General features: G+C 37.9%; 3 protein-coding genes and 2 long non-coding RNA genes across 11 annotated transcripts in view; 1 reads left to right on the top strand and 4 right to left on the bottom strand.

Annotated features, from left to right (window-relative positions):
• Nucleotides 1-20,625, bottom strand: part of LOC100709195 (uncharacterized) — a 1,346,887-nt gene that overhangs the window by 628,068 nt on the left and 698,194 nt on the right. The gene's annotated exons all lie outside the window — the stretch shown is intronic.
• The window catches only part of LOC112846698 (uncharacterized), a 961,229-nt gene that overhangs the window by 409,164 nt on the left and 531,440 nt on the right, over nt 1-20,625 (top strand). The gene's annotated exons all lie outside the window — the stretch shown is intronic.
• The window catches only part of LOC102076453 (Ig heavy chain Mem5), a 900,359-nt gene that overhangs the window by 380,926 nt on the left and 498,808 nt on the right, over nt 1-20,625 (bottom strand). The window lies entirely within an intron of this gene.
• Nucleotides 1-20,625, bottom strand: part of LOC106096470 (immunoglobulin mu heavy chain) — a 1,110,954-nt gene that overhangs the window by 599,536 nt on the left and 490,793 nt on the right. The gene's annotated exons all lie outside the window — the stretch shown is intronic.
• Nucleotides 16,619-18,308, bottom strand: LOC112846700 (uncharacterized). Its single transcript, XR_003219818.1, has 3 exons — nt 18,237-18,308; nt 18,064-18,140; nt 16,619-16,643 (listed from the first exon to the last, which is right to left on the bottom strand). It is a non-coding gene; the product is annotated as an uncharacterized LOC112846700 (long non-coding RNA).

The following is a 20,625-nucleotide window of genomic DNA, read 5'->3' as shown; positions in this document are numbered from 1 at the left end:
AGATGAAATTGAGCATTTTTAGCCTTTTACTTGAGCTGCAATTTGGTGTGTGTGACACTCTCACAAGAGTTTTATTTTGTAACATCTTTTGATTGTTTGAATCCCAAAATTACATAGTGTCACTTTTACAACTTGTGTGGCTGCTGGCTGTTGAGTATTTGTGCACACTTATAGGGAAAAAAAACAATTTAATTTAATCATCAACTAACTATTCATTTACTTTTCAAGCATTTCTAATGTATTAAGTAGTATAAATCAAACAAAGCTTCTCACAGGATCCAACTGTTAGCAGCAACATCAGAAATATAGAGAACATAATTGAAGTTTATGATGAGGCTGAACTGATATGAGGAGCTGGAGGAGCTCTATATAAATGTCCATTTGGGCTCATACAAGCTAGGTCCCTTAACTTTCGGTAGCTGTTGAAAGGATAAAGTTGTGGCATTACTTTAGTATTACTTTAACACAGAGTCAGGGCTGACCGGGGACCATTGCTGTGAGGCACAGTGCACAGCAGAAAGGCCCTTTCACAACAGATGTGGCATGTGCTGCGCTCACTGCTAGCTAAGAGCGAAGGATCCAAAATTTATTGCGCTGCCCCCCCCTCAAAAAAAATCTCCACGGTTAAAGTTACGACACAGATACAACACTTTCTGTAACATTTATTTAATTCTATAAACAAAGACAATATCATTTGTTTCAATTTAATGTATGTGGTTCAGCAGGATTAGTATTCTTTGCTCAGGTGCAAATTGTTTTTGTTTTAACTTTATCGAATCAGACACAGTGGTTTGTGCAGGTTCCCTGTCTCTTAATTCCTTTGATAATATTCACATTTAGAGCACTTGTGGTTGTAGATTTAAATATGCTGCACGCGTGTGCAAGTGTGTGATGGTGTGTTGCTAATTACTGAGTATTTGCACGGGTCTGTCAGTGGTTTGTATCACTGTGTGGTAACCTCGTGCACAGTAATACACAGCTGTGTCCTCAGGCTGCAGATTTTGTCCTGTTATTGTCACTGTTTGAGCAGAAGTGTCTCTGGTAATGCTGAACTTGTTCTTTAAAGCATCATTTTTGTCAGTGCTCCCATTAGACCACATGCAGTTAATGCAGTCCATTTGTTTTCCTTGCTTCTGTCTGATCCAACATGTTCCATAGCCGCTATCAGTCAAAGAATAACCAGATACCTGACAGGTGATGGTCATAGACTGTCCAGGCTGCATAACTCTTGAGTCTGGCTGAATAAGCTCAATACTGTACACACCTGTGGGGAAAGAATCAATATTTAAGCCATTATTCATTTAAGTATTTAGCATTTCTATTTTATTTAGTGGAGACAAGAATGGAGAGCATGCCTGAAAGATGCATGAGAAATTAAGCATAATGAGGAGTGTAGGATATTGTACAGGGGCTCCAACAACTTCAGTCACTGTGACTCTCGAGCACAATAATAAACAGCAGAGTCTTCAGTCTTCAGACTGTTCATCTGCAGATACAGCTGCTGTTTGCTGTTGTCTCTGGAGATGGTAAACCGGCCTTGGACTGACTGAGAATAGTAGATGAAAGCACTGTCATGTCTGATATAGGCCATCCACTCAAGTCCTTTTCCAGGAGCCTGTCTGACCCAGTGCATGCTGTAGCCTCCAAAGTTAAATCCAGATGTTGTACAGGTCAGTCTGTGAGATTCTCCTGGTCTTTTAACTGCTGGTTCAGATTCTGTCAGAGTCTGACAATCAGCACCTGGCAACAGTCACAAACAGGAACATATTAAAAAATAAACATAAAGTATATTCATGAATATAAATAAATAAATAAAAACATAAAAACAGAGAAAGAGTGCCACCTGCCCAACAGACAGTTAAAAGTAGCAGTGCTGTCCAATAGTCCATCTTGTTTAACTGTGTCGGCCCACTGTTGTGTCAGACTCTGTAAGCTGCCAGATAAGTAGAGGTGAAGACACTGACATATTTGCATTTCCTAAAAGTAGGAGAGGACTGGCAAATCACAACAATGACCTTTACTTATTCAACTGATCTCATGTTACCAAAACTTTAAAGTTTTTACGGGTTTCTTCTCAAAAACACATTTACAAAGTTTATAGTTCATTAAAAAAAACTGCAGCTGTTTTTATAAATAAGGTAAATAAGGTATGTGAAACTGTGTGATTCTCCAGGCCTTTTAATCACTGATTCAGGCTCCATCAGAGTCTGAACATCAACACCTGTAAAATCAAAAAGAAAAGAGTCTTGTTCTTTTACACTTTGTGTTCATGTAATCTTCCCTCAGTGTTCCTCGTCTGTTCCCTGTGTTTGGTCAGTGTGTGTCTTAGTGTGTATTTCTTTTATGTCCTGTTTTATTCTGACAATCTATTGTCCTCCTGAGCTATGTCCCAATTTAGAGGCTGCATCCTTTGGAGGATCCAGCCTTCAGAGTCTACGTGGGCCGGGTCCTTCGAAGACCAAGAAGGCCGGAAGTGCAAGGTTGTGAAATGGGACGGTCTAGCCTTCAGATTTGCGTCACCAGCTGTCCGGTGTTCTCGCTGGTTCTAGTGAGCCTTGACCACTCAGTCAGCTATCGAGCTGGTGCATAACAGACGTCTCCGAAAACGTCGGAGCACCTTTGCAAACATGTGAAGTCTTGATAAACTGAGCAGATATTTGAAGTTTACAGCTACATTCTTCCCTGAAAATATGTTAAAAGTTTATTTTGTGACCCAGAAAGAATAATAAGAGTAATATTAAAACTAAGTAGCTGCCACCATTGTTGGAAACTGGAATTGGCTGGGCTGCGCTATGAATTCTGGGATAGGTTGGGCCACGAGGACACACCTGACCCATCCTTTAAATCCGGGGAAATGAAGGATGCATTTTTCAGCCGCATTTGGAGCAGCCTAAGAATTGGGACAGCCTTCGTCGCCTGGCTGTGACGTATCCGGCCTTCAAATGCAGCCCCTGAATTGGGACATAGCTCTTGTGTGTCCATGTTCAGTTTTGCTTCGCCTGTATTGTTATGCCTGATTTATCCCTCCTGTGCTTCCATGTGTCACCACTCTCCCTAATCACCCTTGTGTGTATATATATTGTGTGAGTTTCCCCCTCATCCCCTGTTAGGTTGCCTGTTCTTCACTCCTTGTGTCTCTCAGGTGCTATGTTCTTTAGTGTTTTCCCAGTTTAGGTTAGTTATTGCATTTTGGTTTTCCTTAATTTGTACTTCAAAGTTCTGCCTATAATAAGCAGCTCGCCTTTTGTTAAACCAGTTTCGATTTTCCTGTGTTGTCTGTGCCTGGATCCTCTCTCTGCCTCATAAACGTCTGCAGCAGTAACAGTGGTCCATATAAGACTGATGAAGGATGTTTCTCTCTAGAATAAAAATTAGTAGTGACATGTTTTCATAGCATTTTATTGTTCCTTTTGCTAAATGAATGATTAAAAAAAGGAAATCATCCACCACTTGCAGTTGTTACAATGATTCTACAACCAGGAGGAATGTGCAGAAAGAGACAGAGCAATGTGTTTTACTGTGACCCAGTTCATCTTATTAGTTATTTTTATCTATTTATTTATTTATTTATTTTGTGTTTCGTTTTTGAATGGTATTGTGAGGTGGGAGCTTGTTGACTCTCCTTGCCTTTATTGTAAATGCTACCACACAATACTGGTTACATTTATAGATTTGTGTGTGGTTCGGTAGGAAGAGGTTCACTGTTAATATCCATATTTACAGAACGTTGTATTGTTGTGTGTTACTGCCTGTTGAGTATTTGAGCAGGTCTGTCAGTGGTTTGTATCACTGTGAGGTAACGTGCACAGTAATAAACAGCTGTGTCCTCAGGCTGCAGATTCTGTCCTGTTATTGTCACTGTTTGAGCAGAAGTGTCTCTGCTCATGCTGAACTTGTTCTTTAAAGCATCATTTTTGCTTGTGCTCCCATCATACCCCATGGTAAAAATCCAGTCCATTTGTTTTCCATCCCGCTGTCTGATCCAGTTTGTTGCATAGCTGCTAGAAGTTAAAGAATAACCAGAGACTCGACAGGTGATGGTCAAAGACTGTCCAGGCTGCACAATCAATGAATCTGGCTGAATGAGATCAACACCGTACACACCTGTGGAGACAGAAATCAGCATTTAAAACACTATTCATTTAACTATTTAGCATTTCTATTGTATTTAGTGTTGTGAATTCAAGAAATCTTCTCACAGGATGCAGCAGCCAGCAGCAGGATCAGAGCCACTGAGAACATGGTTGATGATGAAGCTGGACTCATCTCTTCAGTCTCACTGGAGCAGTCACAGGCTTCATAATTATGAGGAAGTTCATGGTGGTCATTTAAATAAAGGGGCTTTGCATTTACATTTGAAAAATTCAATGTGAAGATTTAGTGACTGGTTAAAAATTGGAAATATGTGTATGTTCTGTATTTTTTAGTTATTTTTTTATGTGATACATTTTCTCTTGTGTAAAAAGTGTCATTTTTCTTTTTTAACTTGGCTTCTTATTTTCACTTTCATCAATTCTAAAAAAAAAAGCACTGATGTTCTTGCAGATCTCAGATCCCTTTGTTGCTACTTTGCATCAACAGGGTAAATTGAAGCTACAATTTGAGCTTCTCCCTATCAAAGTTATAATAGTCTTTAAATCCTGCATTAGATGTAAAGTGATTCTATTTACAGCTATTTGCGATGCTTTTTCTTCAAGAATTTAACAGCATGGATTTCTAGAAAGATGTGGAGAAATTAATTCAAACTGTCAGCATTTCTGCATCATTCTTTCTCTCCTTCACCATCAGAGGAGTGAGCCCCAAATGATTCCCGCATAAGACAAACAAATTAATTATGCTACCACAGTGGTTTATTAAGTGTGATGCTTACATGATCACCTTCATGATGACATTAGGTCAAACAAGAATGCAGGATATAGCTCAGGGAATATGAACAAGTCACAAGAATTGCCAGAGACACACTCGACTGCGAACATCCAAGTATTGGTTTCCATAAAAATAGGTACAAAGTAAACAGACTGTGTAGACACCTGAAATAAAGGGTCTTGTTTCTTATATCAAAGCAAACATGGCAGTTTCAGGTGCTTCTTAAACATTGCCTGGACATCGTTAGACTTTTTAAAAAAGATTAGAAAACTAAAAGTCTAATCCTTTTTTAATGCGTTGTTCTTTATTCATATAGACCACTTGAATGATGAAAACACAAACTTTTGGATGCACTGCTAATCTGAAAAAGCCAATTGACAGTATACCTGAGTTTATGATGCTGAAATAAGAGGTGCATTAAGTTCAACATATAGCAAATGTAATTTTGGTGTGCAGAACTGTTAAATAAGTTAAGAATAAAAAAAAGTAATGCCAGTATGTGTTGGTGGGGAAAGCATATCTCAATATTAAACAGTGCTTTTGTCCTCTATATGCATGTTGAAATTAACACTGGCACTGAAGAAGGCAGAGAAATAAAATTTCTGTCTGGTAGAAACTTTTAAAAACTTTACTTCTGAAACTGTGTTAGACTTCCTTCCTCATTACTGCAAAGATAAACTGTTCTTCACAATCTATAGTGGTCTGAGAGCTCCTCCTCTGGTGACTTCAAGCTACAAATAATCAGGTTTATTGTTCAGAAACTGACTCACATTTTAGCCTTAACAATGAGTGCCTGTAAAGGAATTTGGTAAAACATTTTCCTATCTGTAGAAGACAAATTCTTCCACATGCACTCCCTGTAAAGCCTGGTATGTGATTCAGTTTGTTATTTGGTTATTTCTGTTGATAAAAAGCAGTATTTGCATTACTTTTTAATTTAGATCCACTTGTGAAAATGGTAAACTGGTCTTAAAAACTTTCTGTTTTTCTATGTTTGTTTCCAATGTTTGTTTCCATCTGAATCGCTGTGCTGCTCTGTGTCCTCGCCTTCATTTTCATCAAAAATATGATCCAGAACTTGGCTCACTGTAAATCTTCTTCTCATTTTTGTGTGCTGCAAATTGTAAATGTGCACTCTGGAAGTCAAATGGCCACTCAAATGACTGAATTCACCTCACATGTCTTGACATGCCTGTCTTTGTTTTGTTTTGTTTTTGTGCAGGTATACTGCAAAAACACACAAAATAAGAATCCCCTAAAGCTCATATGTTTAGGAGAGGAGCTTGCTGTCAGTGTTTTAGCTGACAGTGCACTTATGATTTCAGTTTTGGCTTTAATTATTGCATTATACTCATAATATTATACCTGGGTCGAAACCGACCCTAACAACACAAAGGTCATAATTTGAACTAGCGCATTTTATAATTTAGTGAAAAGATTTTTTTTTTGTTTTATTTTGTAGAAATATAGATTTTTGACAAAGTCAAAAAGCCTTGATACAATAAACAAATGTATGTGATTTTTTTATGCATTTGAAATTTAAAATGGGTTGGTGCCGACCCTAACACGAGAGGAAGGTTAAGTATTTAGCATTTCTATTTTATTTAGTGGAGACAAGAATGGAGAGCATGCCTGAAAGATGCATGATAAATTAAGCATAATGAGGAGTGTAGGATATTGTACAGGGGCTCCAACAACTTAATTCACTGTGGGTATCGAACACAATAATAAACAGCAGAGTCTTCAGTCTTCAGACTGTTCATCTGCAGATACACCTGCTGTTTGCTGTTGTCTCTGGAGATGGTAAACCGGCCTTGGACTGACTGAGAATAGTAGATGTAAGCACTGTCATATCTGATATAGGCCATCCACTCCAGTCCTTTTCCAGGAGCCTGTCTGACCCAGTGCATGCTGTAGCTTCCAAAGTTAAATCCAGATGTTGTACAGGTCAGTCTGTGAGATTCTCCTGGTCTTTTAACTGCTGGTTCAGATTCTGTCAGAGTCTGACAATCAGCACCTGGCAACAGTCACAAACAGGAACATATTAAAAAATAAACATAAAGTATATTCATGAATATAAATAAATAAATAAAAACATAAAAACAGAGAAAGAGTGCCACCTGCCCAACAGACAGTTAAAAGTAGCAGTGCTGTCCAATAGTCCATCTTGTTTAACTGTGTCGGCCCACTGTTGTGTCAGACTCTGTAAGCTGCCAGATAAGTAGAGGTGAAGACACTGACATATTTGCATTTCCTAAAAGTAGGAGAGGACTGGCAAATCACAACAATGACCTTTACTTATTCAATTGATCTCATGTTACCAAAACTTTAAAGTTTTTACAGGTTTCTTCTCAAAAACACATTTACAAAGTTTATAGTTCATTAAAAAAAACTGCAGCTGTTTTTATAAATAAGGTAAATAAGGTATGTGAAACTGTGTGATTCTCCAGGCCTTTTAATCACTGATTCAGACTCCATCAGAGTCTGACCATCAACACCTGTAAAATCAAAAAGAAAGGAGTCTTGTTCTTTTACTCTTTGTGTTCATGTAATCTTCCCTCAGTGTTCCTCGTCTGTTCCCTGTGTTTGGTCAGTGTGTGTCTTAGTGTGTATTTCTTTTATGTCCTGTTTTATTCTGACAATCTATTGTCCTCCTGAGCTATGTCCCAATTTAGAGGCTGCATCCTTTGGAGGATCCAGCCTTCAGAGTCTACGTGGGCCGGGTCCTTCGAAGACCAAGAAGGCCGGAAGTGCAAGGTTGTGAAATGGGACGGTCTAGCCTTCAGATTTGCGTCACCAGCTGTCCGGTTTTCTCGCTGGTTCTAGTGAGCCTTGACCACTCAGTCAGCTATCGAGCTGGTGCATAACAGACGTCTCCGAAAACGTCGGAGCACCTTTGCAAACATGTGAAGTCTTGATAAACTGAGCAGATATTTGAAGTTTACAGCTACATTCTTCCCTGAAAATATGTTAAAAGTTTATTTTGTGACCCAGAAAGAATAATAAGAGTAATATTAAACTAAGTAGCTGCCACCATTGTTGGAAACTGGAATTGGCTGGGCTGCGCTATGAATTCTGGGATAGGTTGGGCCACGAGGACACACCTGACCCATCCTTTAAATCCGGGGAAATGAAGGATGCATTTTTCAGCCGCATTTGGAGCAGCCTAAGAATTGGGACAGCCTTCGTCGCCTGGCTGTGACGTATCCGGCCTTCAAATGCAGCCCCTGAATTGGGACATAGCTCTTGTGTGTCCATGTTCAGTTTTGCTTCCCCGGTATTGTTATGCCTGATTTATCCCACCTGTGCTTCCATGTGTCACCACTCTCCCTAATCACCCTTTTGTGTATATATATTGTGTGAGTTTCCCCCTCATCCCCTGTTAGGTTGCCTGTTCTTCACTCCTTGTGTCTCTCAGGTGCTATGTTCTTTAGTGTTTTCCCAGTTTAGGTTAGTTATTGCATTTTGGTTTTCCTTAATTTGTACTTCAAAGTTCTGCCTATAATAAGCAGCTCGCCTTTTGTTAAACCAGTTTCGATTTTCCTGTGTTGTCTGTGCCTGGATCCTCTCTCTGCCTCATAAACGTCTGCAGCAGTAACAGTGGTCCATATAAGACTGATGAAGGATGTTTCTCTCTAGAATAAAAATTAGTAGTGACATGTTTTCATAGCATTTTATTGTTCCTTTTGCTAAATGAATGATTAAAAAAAGGAAATCATCCACCACTTGCAGTTGTTACAATGATTCTACAACCAGGAGGAATGTGCAGAAAGAGACAGAGCAATGTGTTTTACTGTGACCCAGTTCATCTTATTAGTTATTTTTATCTATTTATTTATTTATTTATTTTGTGTTTCGTTTTTGAATGGTATTGTGAGGTGGGAGCTTGTTGACTCTCCTTGCCTTTATTGTAAATGCTACCACACAATACTGGTTACATTTATAGATTTGTGTGTGGTTCGGTAGGAAGAGGTTCACTGTTAATATCCATATTTACAGAACGTTGTATTGTTGTGTGTTACTGCCTGTTGAGTATTTGAGCAGGTCTGTCAGTGGTTTGTATCACTGTGAGGTAACGTGCACAGTAATAAACAGCTGTGTCCTCAGGCTGCAGATTCTGTCCTGTTATTGTCACTGTTTGAGCAGAAGTGTCTCTGCTCATGCTGAACTTGTTCTTTAAAGCATCATTTTTGCTTGTGCTCCCATCATACCCCATGGTAAAAATCCAGTCCATTTGTTTTCCATCCCGCTGTCTGATCCAGTTTGTTGCATAGCTGCTAGAAGTTAAAGAATAACCAGAGACTCGACAGGTGATGGTCAAAGACTGTCCAGGCTGCACAATCAATGAATCTGGCTGAATGAGATCAACACCGTACACACCTGTGGAGACAGAAATCAGCATTTAAAACACTATTCATTTAACTATTTAGCATTTCTATTGTATTTAGTGTTGTGAATTCAAGAAATCTTCTCACAGGATGCAGCAGCCAGCAGCAGGATCAGAGCCACTGAGAACATGGTTGATGATGAAGCTGGACTCATCTCTTCAGTCTCACTGGAGCAGTCACAGGCTTCATAATTATGAGGAAGTTCATGGTGGTCATTTAAATAAAGGGGCTTTGCATTTACATTTGAAAAATTCAATGTGAAGATTTAGTGACTGGTTAAAAATTGGAAATATGTGTATGTTCTGTATTTTTTAGTTATTTTTTTATGTGATACATTTTCTCTTGTGTAAAAAGTGTCATTTTTCTTTTTTAACTTGGCTTCTTATTTTCACTTTCATCAATTCTAAAAAAAAAAGCACTGATGTTCTTGCAGATCTCAGATCCCTTTGTTGCTACTTTGCATCAACAGGGTAAATTGAAGCTACAATTTGAGCTTCTCCCTATCAAAGTTATAATAGTCTTTAAATCCTGCATTAGATGTAAAGTGATTCTATTTACAGCTATTTGCGATGCTTTTTCTTCAAGAATTTAACAGCATGGATTTCTAGAAAGATGTGGAGAAATTAATTCAAACTGTCAGCATTTCTGCATCATTCTTTCTCTCCTTCACCATCAGAGGAGTGAGCCCCAAATGATTCCCGCATAAGACAAACAAATTAATTATGCTACCACAGTGGTTTATTAAGTGTGATGCTTACATGATCACCTTCATGATGACATTAGGTCAAACAAGAATGCAGGATATAGCTCAGGGAATATGAACAAGTCACAAGAATTGCCAGAGACACACTCGACTGCGAACATCCAAGTATTGGTTTCCATAAAAATAGGTACAAAAGTAAACAGACTGTGTAGACACCTGAAATAAAGGGTCTTGTTTCTTATATCAAAGCAAACATGGCAGTTTCAGGTGCTTCTTAAACATTGCCTGGACATCGTTAGACTTTTTAAAAAAGATTAGAAAACTAAAAGTCTAATCCTTTTTTAATGCGTTGTTCTTTATTCATATAGACCACTTGAATGATGAAAACACAAACTTTTGGATGCACTGCTAATCTGAAAAAGCCAATTGACAGTATACCTGAGTTTATGATGCTGAAATAAGAGGTGCATTAAGTTCAACATATAGCAAATGTAATTTTGGTGTGCAGAACTGTTAAATAAGTTAAGAATAAAAAAAGTAATGCCAGTATGTGTTGGTGGGGAAAGCATATCTCAATATTAAACAGTGCTTTTGTCCTCTATATGCATGTTGAAATTAACACTGGCACTGAAGAAGGCAGAGAAATAAAATTTCTGTCTGGTAGAAACTTTTAAAAACTTTACTTCTGAAACTGTGTTAGACTTCCTTCCTCATTACTGCAAAGATAAACTGTTCTTCACAATCTATAGTGGTCTGAGAGCTCCTCCTCTGGTGACTTCAAGCTACAAATAATCAGGTTTATTGTTCAGAAACTGACTCACATTTTAGCCTTAACAATGAGTGCCTGTAAAGGAATTTGGTAAAACATTTTCCTATCTGTAGAAGACAAATTCTTCCACATGCACTCCCTGTAAAGCCTGGTATGTGATTCAGTTTGTTATTTGGTTATTTCTGTTGATAAAAGCAGTATTTGCATTACTTTTTAATTTAGATCCACTTGTGAAAATGGTAAACTGGTCTTAAAAACTTTCTGTTTTTCTATGTTTGTTTCCAATGTTTGTTTCCATCTGAATCGCTGTGCTGCTCTGTGTCCTCGCCTTCATTTTCATCAAAAATATGATCCAGAACTTGGCTCACTGTAAATCTTCTTCTCATTTTTGTGTGCTGCAAATTGTAAATGTGCACTCTGGAAGTCAAATGGCCACTCAAATGACTGAATTCACCTCACATGTCTTGACATGCCTGTCTTTGTTTTGTTTTGTTTTTGTGCAGGTATACTGCAAAAACACACAAAATAAGAATCCCCTAAAGCTCATATGTTTAGGAGAGGAGCTTGCTGTCAGTGTTTTAGCTGACAGTGCACTTATGATTTCAGTTTTGGCTTTAATTATTGCATTATACTCATAATATTATACCTGGGTCGAAACCGACCCTAACAACACAAAGGTCATAATTTGAACTAGCGCATTTTATAATTTAGTGAAAAGATTTTTTTTTTGTTTTATTTTGTAGAAATATAGATTTTTGACAAAGTCAAAAAGCCTTGATACAATAAACAAATGTATGTGATTTTTTTATGCATTTGAAATTTAAAATGGGTTGGTGCCGACCCTAACACGAGAGGAAGGTTAAGTATTTAGCATTTCTATTTTATTTAGTGGAGACAAGAATGGAGAGCATGCCTGAAAGATGCATGATAAATTAAGCATAATGAGGAGTGTAGGATATTGTACAGGGGCTCCAACAACTTAATTCACTGTGGGTATCGAACACAATAATAAACAGCAGAGTCTTCAGTCTTCAGACTGTTCATCTGCAGATACACCTGCTGTTTGCTGTTGTCTCTGGAGATGGTAAACCGGCCTTGGACTGACTGAGAATAGTAGATGTAAGCACTGTCATATCTGATATAGGCCATCCACTCCAGTCCTTTTCCAGGAGCCTGTCTGACCCAGTGCATGCTGTAGCTTCCAAAGTTAAATCCAGATGTTGTACAGGTCAGTCTGTGAGATTCTCCTGGTCTTTTAACTGCTGGTTCAGATTCTGTCAGAGTCTGACAATCAGCACCTGGCAACAGTCACAAACAGGAACATATTAAAAAATAAACATAAAGTATATTCATGAATATAAATAAATAAATAAAAACATAAAAACAGAGAAAGAGTGCCACCTGCCCAACAGACAGTTAAAAGTAGCAGTGCTGTCCAATAGTCCATCTTGTTTAACTGTGTCGGCCCACTGTTGTGTCAGACTCTGTAAGCTGCCAGATAAGTAGAGGTGAAGACACTGACATATTTGCATTTCCTAAAAGTAGGAGAGGACTGGCAAATCACAACAATGACCTTTACTTATTCAATTGATCTCATGTTACCAAAACTTTAAAGTTTTTACAGGTTTCTTCTCAAAAACACATTTACAAAGTTTATAGTTCATTAAAAAAAACTGCAGCTGTTTTTATAAATAAGGTAAATAAGGTATGTGAAACTGTGTGATTCTCCAGGCCTTTTAATCACTGATTCAGACTCCATCAGAGTCTGACCATCAACACCTGTAAAATCAAAAAGAAAGGAGTCTTGTTCTTTTACTCTTTGTGTTCATGTAATCTTCCCTCAGTGTTCCTCGTCTGTTCCCTGTGTTTGGTCAGTGTGTGTCTTAGTGTGTATTTCTTTTATGTCCTGTTTTATTCTGACAATCTATTGTCCTCCTGAGCTATGTCCCAATTTAGAGGCTGCATCCTTTGGAGGATCCAGCCTTCAGAGTCTACGTGGGCCGGGTCCTTCGAAGACCAAGAAGGCCGGAAGTGCAAGGTTGTGAAATGGGACGGTCTAGCCTTCAGATTTGCGTCACCAGCTGTCCGGTTTTCTCGCTGGTTCTAGTGAGCCTTGACCACTCAGTCAGCTATCGAGCTGGTGCATAACAGACGTCTCCGAAAACGTCGGAGCACCTTTGCAAACATGTGAAGTCTTGATAAACTGAGCAGATATTTGAAGTTTACAGCTACATTCTTCCCTGAAAATATGTTAAAAGTTTATTTTGTGACCCAGAAAGAATAATAAGAGTAATATTAAAACTAAGTAGCTGCCACCATTGTTGGAAACTGGAATTGGCTGGGCTGCGCTATGAATTCTGGGATAGGTTGGGCCACGAGGACACACCTGACCCATCCTTTAAATCCGGGGAAATGAAGGATGCATTTTTCAGCCGCATTTGGAGCAGCCTAAGAATTGGGACAGCCTTCGTCGCCTGGCTGTGACGTATCCGGCCTTCAAATGCAGCCCCTGAATTGGGACATAGCTCTTGTGTGTCCATGTTCAGTTTTGCTTCCCCGGTATTGTTATGCCTGATTTATCCCACCTGTGCTTCCATGTGTCACCACTCTCCCTAATCACCCTTTTGTGTATATATATTGTGTGAGTTTCCCCCTCATCCCCTGTTAGGTTGCCTGTTCTTCACTCCTTGTGTCTCTCAGGTGCTATGTTCTTTAGTGTTTTCCCAGTTTAGGTTAGTTATTGCATTTTGGTTTTCCTTAATTTGTACTTCAAAGTTCTGCCTATAATAAGCAGCTCGCCTTTTGTTAAACCAGTTTCGATTTTCCTGTGTTGTCTGTGCCTGGGTCCTCTCTCTGCCTCATAAACGTCTGCGGCAGTAACAGTGGTCCATATAAGACTGATGAAGGATGTTTCTCTCTAGAATAAAAACTAGTAGTGACATGTTTTCATAGTATTTTATTGTTCTTTCTGCTAAATGAATGATTAAAAAAAGGAAATCATCCACCACTTGCAGTTGTTACAATGATTCTACAACCAGGAGGAATGTGCAGAAAGAGACAGAGCAATCTGTTTTACTGTGACCCAGTTCATCTTATTAGTTATTTTTATTTTTATTCTATTTATTTATTTATTTTGTGTTTCGTTTTTGAATGGTATTGTGAGGTGGGAGCTTGTTGACTATCCTTGCCTTTATTGAAAATGCTACCACACACTATTGGTTACATTTATAGATTTATGTGTGGTTCGGTAGGAAGAGGTTCACTGTTAATATCCATATTTACAGAACATTGTATTGTTGTGTGTTACTGCCTGTTGAGTATTTGAGCAGGTCTGTCAGTGGTTTGTATCACTGTGCGGTCACGTGCACAGTAATAAACAGCTGTGTCCTCAGGCTGCAGATTCTGTCCTGTTATTGTCACTGTTTGAGCAGAAGTGTCTCTGCTCATGCTGAACTTGTTCTTTAAAGCATCATTTTTGCTTGTGCTCCCATCATACCACATGGTAAAAATCCAGTCCATTTGTTTTCCATCCCGCTGTCTGATCCAGCTTGTTGCATAGCTGCTAGAAGTTAAAGAATAACCAGAGACTCGACAGGTGATGGTCAAAGACTGTCCAGGCTGCACAATCATTGAATCTGGCTGAATGAGATCAACACCGTACACACCTGTGGAGACAGAAATCAGCATTCAAACCATTATTCATTGAAGTATTTAGCATTTCTATTGTATTTAATGTTGTGAATTCAAGAAATCTTCTCACAGGATGCAGCAGCCAGCAGCAGGATCAGAGCCACTGAGAACATGGTTGAAGATGAAGCTGGACTCTTCAGTCTCACTGGAGCAGTCACAGGCTTAATTATGAGGAAGTTCATGGTGGTCATTTAAATAAAGGGGCTTTGCATTTACATTTGAAAAATTCAATGTGAAGATTTAGTGACTGGTTAAAAATTGGAAATATGTGTATGTTCTGTATTTTTTAGTTATTTTTTTATGTGAGACATTTTCTCTTGTGTAAAAAGTGTCATTTTTCTTTTTTAACTTGGCTTCTTATTTTCACTTTCATCAATTCTAAAAAAAAAAGCACTGATGTTCTTGCAGATCTCTCTATAATAGTCTTTAAATCCTGCATTAGATGTAAAGTGATTCTATTTACAGCTATTTGCGATGCTTTTTTCTTCAAGAATTTAACAGCATGGATTTCTAGAAAGATGTGGAGAAACTAATTCAAACTGTCAGCATTTCTGCATCATTCTTTCTCTCCTTCACCATCAGAGGAGTGAGCCCCAAATGATTCCCGCATAAGACAAACAAATTAATTATGCTACCACAGTATTAAGTGTGCTGCTTACATGATCACCTTCATGATGACATTAGGTCAAACAAGAATGCAGGATATAGCTCAGGGAATATGAACAAGTCACAAGAATTGCCAGAGACACACTAGACTGCGAACGTCCAAGTATTGGTTTCCATAAAAATAGGTACAAAAGTAAACAGACTGTGTAGACACCTGAAATAAAGGGTCTTGTTTCTTCTATCAAAGCAAACATGGCAGTTTCAGGTGCTTCTTAAACATTGCCTGGACATCGTTAGACTTTTTAAAAAAGATTAGAAAACTAAAAGTCTAATCCTTTTTTAATGCGATGTTCTTTATTCATAATTGCATAAATATAAAATTCTTCCATCATGTAAATGGCTAAAACATTCAACAGCAAGTAGCATCACACGTTGCATGATGTCTCAAGCAAAAAAGATTTCAAAGCAGTGAGTAAAGCTTGTGTTTAACTTGTTTTCTTTTTTACTTAAAGGAAAATAAACAAAACTAAATAAAGAAAAGTGCCTTGAGAAAGTAATATAGACCACTTGAATGATGAAAACACAAACTTTTGGATGCACTGCTAATCTGAAAAAGCCAATTGACAGTATACCTGAGTTTATGATGCTGAAATAAGAGGTGCATTAAGTTCAACATATAGCAAATGTAATTTTGGTGTGCAGAACTGTAAATAAGTTAAGAATAAAAAAAGTAATGCCAGTATGTGTTGGTGGGGAAATATCTCAATATTAAACAGTGCTTTTGTCCTCTATATGCATGTTGAAATTAACACTGGTACTGAAGAAGGCAGAGAAAGAAAATTTCTGTCTGATAGAAACGTTTAAAAACTTTACTTCTGAAACTGTGTGAGACTTCGTTCCTCATTACTGCAAAGATAAACTGTTCTTCACAATCTATAGTGGTCTGAGAGCTCCTCCTCTGTTGACTTCAAGCTACAAATAATCAGGTTTATTGTTCAGAAACTGACTCACATTTTAGCCTTAACAATGAGTGCCTGTAAAGGAATTTGGTAAAACATTTTCCTATCTGTAGAAGAGAAATTCTTCCACATGCACTCCCTGTAAAGCCTGGTATGTGATTCAGTTTGTTATTTGGGTATTTCTGTTGATAAAAAGCAGTATTTGCATTACTTTTTTAATTTAGATCCACTTACTGTTGTTTTTGGAAATGGTAAACTGGTCTTAAAAACTTTCTGTTTTTCTATGTTTGTTTCCAATGTTTTGGAAGGTTTTCTGTATTTTCACCATGAACAAACTCTAGACATTATTCATATTCCCTTTACAACATGTGTGCGGTTGTCTGTTGTTTATTGCTGAGTATTTGCACAGGTCTGTCAGTGGTTTGTATCACTGTGAGGTAACGTGCACAGTAATAAACAGCTGTGTCCTCAGGCTGAAGATTCTGTCCTGTTATTGTCACCGTTTGAGCAGAAGTGTCTCTGCTGACACTGAACTTGTTCTTTAAAGCATCATTTTCGTCAGTGCTCCCACCACTCCATATGATGAGAATCCACTCCAGTTGTTTTCCTTCACGCTGTCTGATCCAAGCTGTTGGATAGCTAGTTATAGAATAACCAGAGACCTGACAGGTGATGGTCAAAGACTGTCCAGGCTGTACAGCCCTTGATTCTGGCCGGATGAGATCAATACTGTACACACCTGTGGAAACAGAAATCAACATTACAGTCTTCACTCATCTGATTATTCAGCAATTTGACTGTATTATTTTTTGAGTGAATCCAATTCAATCAAACAAAGTTTCTCACAGGATCCAGCTGTTAGCAGCAACATCAGAGATGCAGAGATGGTTGATCTTGATGCTGAACTGCTCTGAGCTCTTCTTTCCTCTCACTGATGCGGTCACACACTTGACTTCAAATATGAGGAAGTTCCTGATGTCTGTTTGAATAAAGGGACTCTGCATTTGCATTTCATTACGTAAGCTGTAGTTTTGGTCTTTGCTAACATAGATACGTTGACATCTCTTTGATGCTTGTACATATCTGAGGCTTTTCATCCATGGCTGCAGTTTAAATACAATTGATCAGCAGATTAAACTGCAGCTACACTTACACTAATCAGACACCACCCAAGATGTAATGATGGTGAAATTGTGCACAGTGTTACTGTTTGCAGGTGTTGTTTGTTGTGCTCTTTCTACAAGAATTCATATCTATTAACCCTAGAACACTATCACTATAAATAGTAACACAATCACTAGTGCCGGGTGATTTTTACCCGATATAATATAACCAATAAAAAGTAATCAAATATATCAAAATATGATAACACATGACAAATTAGAGTGGTCTTCTTTTACTTTCAACTGTGCCATGTCTAACAAAATGAAAAAAAAAAACTCCTAAAACAAAATAATGACTCTGGAAAGCTGGTCTTTGGTCCACCCATTCCTGGGACATTTGAGACTTCCCTGGTGAAGGCACAGGCTCCCCGACACACAAACAGCTGCAGGAGAGAGAAATCATGTAAATGTATTTGCTCGGGTGTAGGTGGAAGAGTGAAAGTCATTTCAATTGTTTTGACAGAATGGTTTGATGCCCTGGATGAGAACATGGTTGATATGGTCATTTATTCAATATAAGTTGAATATATCTGTAAGCCTGAAGTTAAACAAATAAATAACACATGTACTTATATGTTGATGTAAAATGTTATTTTTATATGAACAAGAGGAAAACAGCTAAATGATTTTGTCAACTTCACATAAGTTGTTGAGTATTTGTGCAGGTCTGTCAGTGGTTTGTATCACTGTGTGGGACCGTGCACAGTAATAAACAGCTGTGTCCTCAGGCTGCAGATTCTGTCCTGTTATTGTCACTGTTTGAGCAGAAGTGTCTCTGCTGACACTGAACTTGTTCTTTAAAGCATCATTGTTGAGAGTGCTCCCATCATAATACATGCAGTTAATCCAGTCTATTTGCTGTCCTTTCCTCTGTCTGACCCAACATGTTGCATAGCTGATATCACTCAAAGAATAAGACCTGACAGGTGATGGTCAAAGACTGTCCAGGCTGCATAACCCTTGAATCTGGTTGGATGAGATCAATACTGTACACACCTGTGGAAACAGAAATCAACATTATCACCATCATTTATCTGACTATTCAGTGTTTCTAATGTGTTTATTAGATTAAATCCACCAAAAGTTCCTCACATGATCCAGCAGCCAGCAGCAGTATCAGAGCGAACATGATTGATGCTGAAGCTGAAATGGTGTGAGCTCATTTGTCCTCTTAGTGAAACAGAATCACCAATCCCTTTTTGACCACTTTTTCATTTGCATATTTTTAAATAAATTATATTTACATATAATATTATATTTTCTTTTGACAAAACTGTATTGCAAAGTGTTTTTTTTATTTTAATGACATAGGCTGGGTTTATTGTAGTGTGACCATGTAGATGATTAGCATAATAAACCATTTTGTTTTTCAATTTTAAAGCTATTTCAAATAGAATGTAGTTTATTTTCATGGAAACTGAAATGAGTATGATTTTTTTTTCCATTGCCTCTAAATATATTATTTTATTATGAATATAGACCAAGAAATGACTTATGATACATTTTTGTAACAAAATGTTAATACAAAAAAAATCCACCAGAAAATTCATGATTACTCTTACTTGATTTTTTGTTTGTTTGTTATGTTTTTTAAAAAATCAATGAAAAGGTGTCTAAATAAGGAAGATTTAATAAATGTCAGCTCCTCCATTGTTCTGACAGTTTTGCTGAAATCTGACTAAATCGAAACCAATCAAATCACCTCTGATGATCAGAACAAAAACAAAAAGAAAGTAATCTCTAAATGCCAGCTTTTAGTTTGAAAGCTCTAATGTAATCTCTTCTTAAATTCTCTATATTTACTTTTACTTTTAATGGGGACAGAAATACATGATATTATAAAATCTTTAGGGACAAAATATGTTCATTGTGCCTTTATAGTTTTGAATTTTTTAATATTTCATGTGGAAATTTAACCTCTTAAGCCCCACGCCCCCGGTACCGGGGGCAAAAGGGAGGAGATCACGTTTAATCGGTTATAACGCCGGTTGAGAAATATAACTCCAGACATGTGTGGTATCCACAGAAACCTCAGAATCTCAGCTAAAATGTCATATAAACCATTTCTACAACCACCAAACACACCGAAAACAAGCCGCGATTAAACGAGCAGTTACGTAATGCGCAGAAGTCCGCTAAACACGCAAACGAGAACCAGACAGTCTTCAGACTTCATGTAACCGGTTATAAATAGGCTGGCTAGCTTCCAGGGCTATCACTGCGTAAACACACAAAGTTTGACCACGATCGGACCAAAATTCACCGAATTAGCCGCAAAAGAAGAAAAAAATTAGGCGAGAATAAAATCCACTTCCTTTTTCTGTGTTCCAGTCTCAGTAACTTTGACACAGTAATATCTGCTTTAATATTTACACCTCTGATTAAATGTCCCAAGTGTTAGCTTCATTTTGATACCAAGATTGTAAGGACAGAGTTTGTAATTGCAGGGAAATAATCAATTTAATTTAGGCATTGCATTTTCGAGCAGGAAGCTCAGAAACCCCCTTGGGGCTGAAGAGGGGTTAGTGGAGCTTCATACAGCAATAAAACATTACCATGCAATTATTAGTTTAGGATTGTGTTATTTAAAGTGATTACTGCATTTTGTAAAATTTCCTAACAAATCCATTGTGAGTTTTGAACACAGCATTCAAACAGTCTTATTGTCTGTAAAAAACAGTTGCTATCTGGTGTCGTGTCTTTAGACGACACGTCTATAAACCTGCCTCGAAATGACTTAGCAATTAGTGAGAGCACCATCTGCTTTTACTACTGTCAGTAACCAGGAACGATTTACCAAAGTGTTTTAGTGTTTAGGGAAATACTGCTTGACAAAATACTAAATCTGGAAGAGGTGGCCTTGAAAATAAACTTTTTTCGTCACAGTCCAGAGTTTCTGTGGCCTTCTAAGTAAAACCACATTTGACACATGCCATTCACTGTCTCTGGAGAAAGACTATTTAAATCAGAATGAACATTTACAAGTGAACCCAAGCAGAAACCTTCTTAGATGAACACTGACTGGGAAAATCTTTAATAATACACAGTTACAGTATTTCTATTTTATTATGTTTCCATTGTGTGTAGTTGTGTGTCTCTGCTTGCTGAGTATTTGTGCAGGTTTGTCAGTGGTTTGTAAGGACTGTCTGAGTCAAGCAGAGACTTTTCTAATTTCTTTTCACTATCATTAAATAGTATGTGTCTTCAGGCTGCAGATTCTGTCCTGTTATTGTCACTGTACCAGCAGAATTGTCTCTACTGATGCTGAACTTGTTCTTAAAAGCATCATTTTTGACAGTGCTCCCATCATACCATATGTGGAAAATCCATTCCAGTGCCTTCCCTTCACACTGTCTGATCCAACCTGTTGCATAGCCACTACAATAACCAGAGATCTGACAGGTGATGGTCAAAGACTGTCCAGGTTGCACAACCAGTGAGTCTGGCTGGATGTGATCAATACAGAACAAACCTGTGGAAG

The sequence above is a fragment of the Oreochromis niloticus genome, linkage group LG4 (genome assembly GCF_001858045.2).
Source record: "Oreochromis niloticus isolate F11D_XX linkage group LG4, O_niloticus_UMD_NMBU, whole genome shotgun sequence".
Classification (NCBI taxonomy): Eukaryota; Metazoa; Chordata; class Actinopteri; order Cichliformes; family Cichlidae; genus Oreochromis; species Oreochromis niloticus.
This window is presented reverse-complemented; position numbering and strand designations above follow the sequence as displayed.